Source organism: Chinchilla lanigera, unplaced genomic scaffold (assembly GCF_000276665.1).
Source record: "Chinchilla lanigera isolate Chin_1 unplaced genomic scaffold, ChiLan1.0 scaffold00048, whole genome shotgun sequence".
NCBI lineage: Eukaryota > Metazoa > Chordata > Mammalia > Rodentia > Chinchillidae > Chinchilla > Chinchilla lanigera.
In genome coordinates, this window is record NW_004955449.1 from 13,866,949 (window position 1) to 13,875,199 (window position 8,251).

Genomic DNA, 8,251 nt, shown 5'->3' on the forward strand with positions numbered 1-8,251 from the left:
CGGTACCGGGAACCGAACTCACGACCTTGCGCTTGCCAGGCAGGCGCTTTTGTCGCTGAGCTAAATCCCCAGCCCCACCATCTTTTGTTTAAAAAAAAAAATACACATGCCATAGGTTTGTCACCACTGCTACAGACTCTACTAGAATAAACTGGAAGCAAGAAGAGCAGAAATGCTGAGAAATCCCAACCTCTGTAGATCAGTAAAATGAAAAACATTCTCCTCCCTACCCCATGGCTTTGATTCAACTAAGTAGCAACTGCAATATACTGTTGAGAAAGGTACAACAACCTTTAAGAGACCTCTCTGTTGTACAGAAAGCTAAGGGTGGAAACACTAAAGTTTAGACCGAGCTTAAATACAGACTAAACTCAACTTATCACACTAACCTAGCAGAAGTAGTTTGTTTTTAAGGCACTAAACATTACATCTCAATTTTACTTTTACAGCATTTGGCGTTCAATCAAGAATTGTAAGATACACAAAAGTACAAAAAAAAAAAAAAAAAAAAAAAACCCATGTCAAGAAGTAAACAATCAACAGAACCAGAGCAAGAGACAGCTCTAATGTAAGTAAATGAGAAAATTAACGGGTTAATCTAAAATGACGCACAGAAAGATATATAATATTAAATACACAAGAGGGGGTTTAAGAGGGAAGAATAAGAAAGTCTAATGTACATTTGATTAAAATTCCAAAGGGAAGAAGGCTAGAACAGAGATTATTTGAAGAAACACTAGTTGAAATTGATGAAGAAGCCCAACAAATACCAACTAATCAGCAATCCTTACCTATATAACTCATTAGGCTGCTGAAAATTATACTTAAAAACCAAAACAAAACACAAAACACAACACCTAAGCCAGGCATGATGTATGTGTGCACCAGTAATTCTGGCTACTTGAGATGCTGAGGCAGGAGTATCTCCAGTTCAAGGCCAGCCTGGGGAAGGCAAGACTGTGTGTGTGTGTGCGTGCGTGTCTAACTGACACACATACAACACAGGACAGGAGTGGAAGTGCAGCTCTAGAGCTCCCTGAGTTCAATTCCCAGTATCAAAACAAACAAAAATTCAAAATGATATGAGAACACTTAAAAATCCCAACAAGAGGAGGAAGACTGGCCTGGGGGTGTGGGGGGTGTAGCTTACGGGTAACTTGCTCACCTAGCATGTGTAAGGACTTAGGTTCAGTCCTCAGTACTAGGAGAAAAATGTCTTCAGAAGGGTAATGTTTGAGTTGACCTCAGGCATCAAACTGCAAATAGAGAATGTATAAAGATGCTAAAGTATGCTTAAAAATTAAAAATAGAAAACATGAGGAGTATAATTCAAAGCAGAAAAGAACACAAATGCTTTGAAAGTAATAAATGCAGAAAGCAAATTATGCCATGTGTCCTCTGCTTAGGAATTACTTTAATAAGGCAATGACTTTGAAGATTTCTACCACCAGTTCTTTGGACCTCAAAAATTATGTTTCTAACAATTAAGAGTGTTCAAAGATTAAACAATCAGTACTAAAGTTTTGCTCACCCTTAATAGATTCAAATATAATTTGCTGCATTTTTGAGAATATTGAAAGTAAACTCAATTTTGCTGCCTTTGTGGAACAAACCACTGCCACAGGCTAAAAGGTTTAGGAGCTAATAGAGATTTTCAAACAAGGTCAGCTAAAAAACAAACAAATCCCCCAATGCTAAATTGCTATGCAGGTTGGGCATGGTGGTGCACGCCTGTGATCCCAGCACTTGGAGGCTGAGGCAGGAGGACCGCAACAAATTCAAGGACAGCCTGGGCTACACAATGAGTCCAAGGCCAATCTGAACTACACAGCAAGACCCTGTCTGTTTTAAATTGGTATGCAGGTTAATTTACAGGAAGCAAAACATTGACTTCAGGACAAACTAGGGATACCCAAGGTAGTGGCAATGAATAAAAGGAAGACTGAAGACATACATCTAAAAAACAAAAGAAACCAATTTTTTTCAGATTTTCCTTTTAAATGCAGGCAGGACCTACATGGGTTACTTTACAGATAGAGAGACTTTCTAACTGCCTTCACTTCTTGAGAGCATGCTATGGAGGCCTAAGAAAAAGACTACCCTCCAGCTGACTCAGACCTACCTGTCACAGCAGCATATCTTTGGCCTTTATTAATTTATAAATTGCACAAATTTTGTTCGTTTTTGCTTAGCAGCTCTTATGGGAGGTTACCTTTGCACCACTCCTCCCTGTGGAAAGGCTTGCCATTCTTTACAGTTTAATTCATCTGTTGCTTGCAACCTCCCCAATAACTGGCAGAAGAGACATACGATATCCAAAATACTGGAAGAACAAATGTTTTGTGATTTTCTTCTTCAAGAAGGATGGGTATGTAGGAAAAGGCAATACACCAAGAGGAGCTGGTTTTAAAGAATGAGAATCTGAACTGGCCAGAGGTTATAGGATACTGGACTTAAATTTTTGAAAGACAGTAGAGTAGTATAGGCTGATTAACAGATTTTCAATCATATGGATTTACTTTTTTCAGGCACCTAAGCTACCTTCTTTATGTATTTCCTACCTAGTCAGTGTTAGTATTCCTCCTTCCTAATTTATTATTGCTAATTAGAAAAACTGGAGGTGCTATTAGAAAAACAAACTGAAAAAATTCAGGCAGCATAAGAAAACACTTGAAGCAAGAGAGTTCTGCCCTATGAGTACAATACTACATTCTCTGATTAGGATGACAAGTTGCCTACCATACAGGGCTTGGACTTTCGGTTTGCCAAACTTGGAAAGCTGAGTTCTTAAAAGCAGATAAACAGCAGCATAACCGCCTAAAATTTTTTCTGTAATTCTTCTTACAAAGCCTTTTCCTAAGTAATATATCCTCTTTCATCACTATAGGTCACTGCGTCCCATTACCATAATTATGTTCCATTCAGATGTCCACAATCACACAGCAGTGACAAACCAAATAACCAGCTTAACAACAAAGCCTCATGTCCATATTAATGATATTTCTTACCCCTACTAGTCCTTTCTTGTATTTTAATTTAACAGAAATGTATTTAATGCTTTTATAAAATGTATTTTCTATTCTTCTCTCAAAAGAGAAATCTGATGCCTGACATCAGCTAAAGCGCCACCTAATTTTTAGCACAGGAGCCAATTTCCAACAATTTGTTTAAAAAAAAAAAAAAAGAAGAAAAAAAAAAAGAAGAGTTAAGAGTGCAAGCTTTGACGTTTGCCCCTTACCTGATGTGACTCTATACAATCTCAGTAATGTTTCATTTCCTCACCTACAAAATGGTGATAAAATCAATTTCACAGGTATATTGTGAACTTTGGTAACACACAGCAATTGTTCAATAAATACTATTATTAAGTAGTATCATCAGCACTAAGAATTTCTAATACACAGCTTAGCAGAACTTCTATTAAGTCTTCCATTATTTGAAATCTGTTTTAAACACATAGTAGAAAGACTTTTTACAAAGCTGATGATATAGCTTAATATTCCCCAGGTTCAATGTGTAGGATTGCAATAAAAACAAAAACTGGAAGGAATAGCGAATTTATTCACCTCTTGCTGTATTGCTGGGTGATACCATTACTGGTGTATTTTGGGTTTTTTTCTTCATACTTAGCTTTCCAAAATTTCCTTAACATACTTGTGTTACTTTGCTCAGAAAAAGTTGTTCATAACACATTCTTAAGAACTCCTAAGGAGGCTTATTCTGTTTCTAAATGGATATATTACAGCCTCAGTATCCACATACTACAAAGTAGTAAATGTCAAATAATAAAGCACTATTCTAACAAAAAGAAGTCTAACTAAGTGAAAAGGTTAAAAGCATTCCACACAAAATGAGCTGGATTTGACTTAATTTTTTCAAACACACACAGAAGTAGAGAAAATGAAGTTCCAGGTAGCAATCAAAAGTCTGATTTTATCCTGTCTATTTTATCATCTATATTATTTTAAAGTAATCTCAATTAGGACTTTTTCTTCTACTGGCACTGAGAATTGAACCTGAGAACTTCACACTGAGCTTACCTGACCTACATCTCTAGCCCTTTTTGTATTTCTTGTTTTGAGACAAGCTCTTGCTAAGTCACTAAATTGCCCAGGGTGAGCCTGAAATTGTGCTCCTCCTGCCTCAACTTCCTCAGTGCTGAGTTTTCAGGTGTGTGCCACTACATCCAGTTAAGAATGCCTGTTCTAGGGCTGAGGATACAGCTCAGTGGCATTAAGTGTCTGCCTGGCAAGTGCAAGGTCATGAATTCGATCCCTGGTACTGCAAAAAAAAAAAAAAGGAATGCCTGTTCTACAAACATTCAAAACCTGTGGTAAGCCATAAGATATGGTTACAAATTCCTCTATCCTAGTAATTCCCTGTGCAATGCAAGTGAGGCAGTCTTATTCTCCCAATTTTTAAATATAGATTAGCCTTGTGAGACTTACTGTAAGTCAGTACAATGTAAGGGGCATTTTATAACTTCAAAAAGTTGTTAAGAAGTCTTGTAGCCTCCATTTTCACCATGAAGATATTGTCCTGTGATGCTAATGTCATTAAAGATCACATGGACAAGACAATGATGTTAATGAACACAGACAGCCCACATGGAGTGACAACGTCTTATTCTTCCCAACCTGGGAGATCCTCCAGCCAAATGTTGGTATAAGAATGAACCCATATAAAACCTGCATAACTGACCAAGAAGCACAGAGAACTGTAAAAATAGTGAACAATTTTATTTTTATTTATTTATTTTTTTTTAATAGTGAACAATTTTAATTCACTAGGTTTTTAGTGGTCTGTCATGCATCAATAGAGCAAAGATTCATGATTTACCATAACTTTACTTTTCTATTATCATACGATTACTTTATGCTCCCAGTCTTGATGAAAAACCTGATTCTAACTGGGTCTGATTCCTTAGATATCAAGGGAAATTACAGTTAATGAATTAGTAAGAGTACACTGTTATATGATACATTCATGGCATGAAGGCCAGAGTTAACACACAAAGTATCAATGTATTTCAACAGCGACAAGATTCCAGAAATAATTACAATTCCATTATTTACCTGTAGTTTTCATATCCTTTTCTTTAAAAAAGAAAAAAGGTTTCTAGAGAAAATATTTTTTCTCTAGTGAAAACTATACTACTGCTTTATTTATCCTGGTGAACTCTGAAACATGGAAGCCAAAAGTGGTCAAATAAGATAAACAATACATAGAAATGTGGGAGTCCTTTAAGAAATGTCTTGACTTTTGGCTGACATTATTTAAATCTTAGAAAAGAGAGGGCCAGGGATATAGCCCAGTGGCACAAACACCTGCCTGGCAAGCGCAAGGTCCTGAGTTCGATTCCCAGTACCAAAAAAAAAAAAAATTCTGAAAGAAAATTAGGCAGGTAAAGTTTAAGAGCTCTATGGGAAAATATAACTCTGATGTTGTCCACAGTAGAGCAGTTTTGAGACAACCTGTTCTCAAAGTGAATATATCCTGTAGGTGTCAAGTTTCAATCTTTATTCAGTAAGTGAAAATCTTTTTAGAATTCTTTCTGGTGAGAAACACATGGATAACTAGCTTTGAAGGTTCAAACCTTGCCCTCTTTTAAATCTGTTGACAAAAATGGGTGTAGGGCACTAGATGACTTTAAAACCAGGTGTTCAACTTATCTAGTCTAACCGGTAGCCACAGAGAAATATATTTGAGAACAGGAAAAACCAGCTTTGACCACATAAAGCTTAAGTCAGAGCTGAAAACTAAAAATTAACATCAGTGAAAAATGACACCTCAGCCAACTTTCAAATTATAATTTTACCCCCTGCCTAGTCTTTTTTGGGCTCATCTTACAATTATGTACTTCGTTTAAGATAGTTTTTGTGAAGTAATGACTTGTAATTAGATAAATTCATTGTAAAGGGAATTCTCTTTTAGTGAATTCAAGTAATCTTAGCAGGAACTCAAAATCTTTTTCATTTTAAATTGTAATCATTCTAATGTGATCCACTGTTGATTCAGTTATTTAAAGTTAAAAAGGTCCATTAGTTAAATGTTGCTTAAAAATGAGACTTGCTGTAAGACTAAATTTCATTTATGCACTTTTTTTAACTAGAACTTATCTGTGGTAACACAAGACAGTACCAGCCAAGAATCTAAAAAGAAAATCTCTTTTATTAGGCTTAGGGCTACAACAGCTTTCTATCCCACAGCACAGTGTTCTAACTTTATGATGCTGCACACATCTTTCATGTCAAGCTCTAACCTCCCATTCAATTTACTATTCATCTGTGGGAAGCAAACTGTCACTTCCTAAAAGAAATTATATGATGACTTTGCAGTTTTCTTATCAAAGTCCTAGTCATCCTTTACATATTAGTTCAAGCAGTATTTCTTGTAAAATTGTCCCCTGAAACCAAGCACTCCTCATTTATGCTCCCATGATATACCACGCTAAGAGTTAAGTAATTGTTTACCCATTGGTCTAACGACTACACTGTGAGTTATGGAAAGATGCTGTGTCAAACTCACTCTTGTAATATGAAGCCCTAATCTAGTAGTCAGACAACAAACTACACATTATCAAAACATGTCTGGCATCATTTGATATGTTTTACTTCATAAAACTACTTTCTTAAAACATTAAAATGTGGGCAACTCTTGAATATACACTAGATGAAGAGGTGTGTGCGATGGATATGGAGATGACTGGATATCGGCTATCTGAATGTCATGGCTGACTGTGCCCAAGTTTATAATTTGACACATCAGGTGTCTACGGAGGAGAGTCTGTACTGCTTTATATAGAAAAATAAGCCCCTTGCCAACACGGGAGAAAGAAGCACTTGTAAGACACCTGACTCAACGTTGGGGCTATTTATCAATTACATAGCTCAGTGGTAGAGTAGGTGTTTAGCATAATCAAGACCCCTGGGCTGGATAAAAAGACACCTGATCCGTCATGAAACTGAAAAGAACCCAAGACTAGGTATACCACTATTGAGAGCTGCAGAAAGTTCTTACCTTTAGAAAAAAATGCAGTCAACTTTTAAGGTTTTTCTAACCAGAACACTTGTATATAAAGAACTGGACATCAGCAGCCAATTCCATTTATTTGTATTCTTTAAAAAAAAAAAATCACACGCCAAGTCTCCTGAAGTGTTGACTGCTTTACACACTACTTATCTAATTTAAACCTCATTTGACATTTAGGAGTTTACTACTGTGTTTCTGAGGAAATCTGAAAAGGTTAAGTAACTATGGCAAAACCAATACTGAAGCCAGGCACTGTGGCCTGTAATCCCAGCAGAGGCAGCTGAGGCAGGAGGATCCCTGCTAAGGAAGCCAGCCTGAGCTACATGGCAAAACCCTATCTCAAAAACAAACAAAAAAACCACTCCGACCGGGATCTTCTGACTAGTGCTACTGTCTCACGAACAACTCTTTCACGAAATGCTGTAGGTGTTGTAAATTAAAATACTGGCCCTATTTCCCAAACAAAATTTTCGTTACCTCACGAGCATATCCGGTTACACCACATATGTAGCTCCTTAACCATGTTATTCTGAGGCTTGAATCAAAATTTCGTTAAGTTCTTACCTCGTCGTGCTGGACAGAAATAGTAAAAGATCAGAATAAGAAACGCAAAGATTTAAAACAATGGGGACAACAAAGAGTACCTAAGAAGTATAAAAACAGGAAGAAAAACACTAAATTCAATTTTACTTGGCATTTACTCTTATTCGGCACCAATCGTGCCGAATTTATTGCTTGCGGAAATTTTTCCCTACCTGTACTTCTGTTCGAAGGAAAAAGAAACGCCAATTGTATTTTAGTATGTGTGTTTACACATCCATCTTCACTACGCAGTTTCAGCAAAATGAGGGAGTATTCTACTACTCGCGCCTTCCATATTTTCACTTCTTAAGCCAACAGGTCCGATTGTTATACGTAGTGTCACCATCGATTTCGATTCGAAGACTACGTGATTTACCACAAAGAGGGTCACGACTTTCAGGACCTGGAACTCTCAACTAGCAAATCTTCACGGAACCTAAGGGGCTGACCACGTCTCCACAACTCGAGGCTGGACGGGCCGGGCCCTGCGCCTCCCCGGAGGTCAGCGGCGCGCTCCTCACGGCCTCACTCGCGACGCCTCCAACTCCGGGCGCGGGAGCAGCTCCGGACACAGGCCGAAGGGCGCCCGCGCCGAAGCAGCGCCGCAGCCCCTTGCCCAGCCCAGCACACGCCGTTC

General features: G+C 37.7%; 1 protein-coding gene across 6 annotated transcripts in view; it reads right to left on the reverse strand.

The window, feature by feature from the left end:
• Nucleotides 1-8,251, reverse strand: part of March7 (membrane-associated ring finger (C3HC4) 7, E3 ubiquitin protein ligase) — a 41,304-nt gene that overhangs the window by 32,388 nt on the left and 665 nt on the right. The window contains exon 2 of one of the 6 annotated variants that reach the window (XM_013518698.1): nucleotides 7,510-7,605. The exons of the other annotated variants lie outside the window; for them this stretch is intronic. The gene's annotated coding sequence lies outside the window, so the exon portion shown is untranslated. The remainder of the gene's footprint in view (nucleotides 1-7,509; nucleotides 7,606-8,251) is intronic. 6 annotated transcript variants of the gene reach the window in all.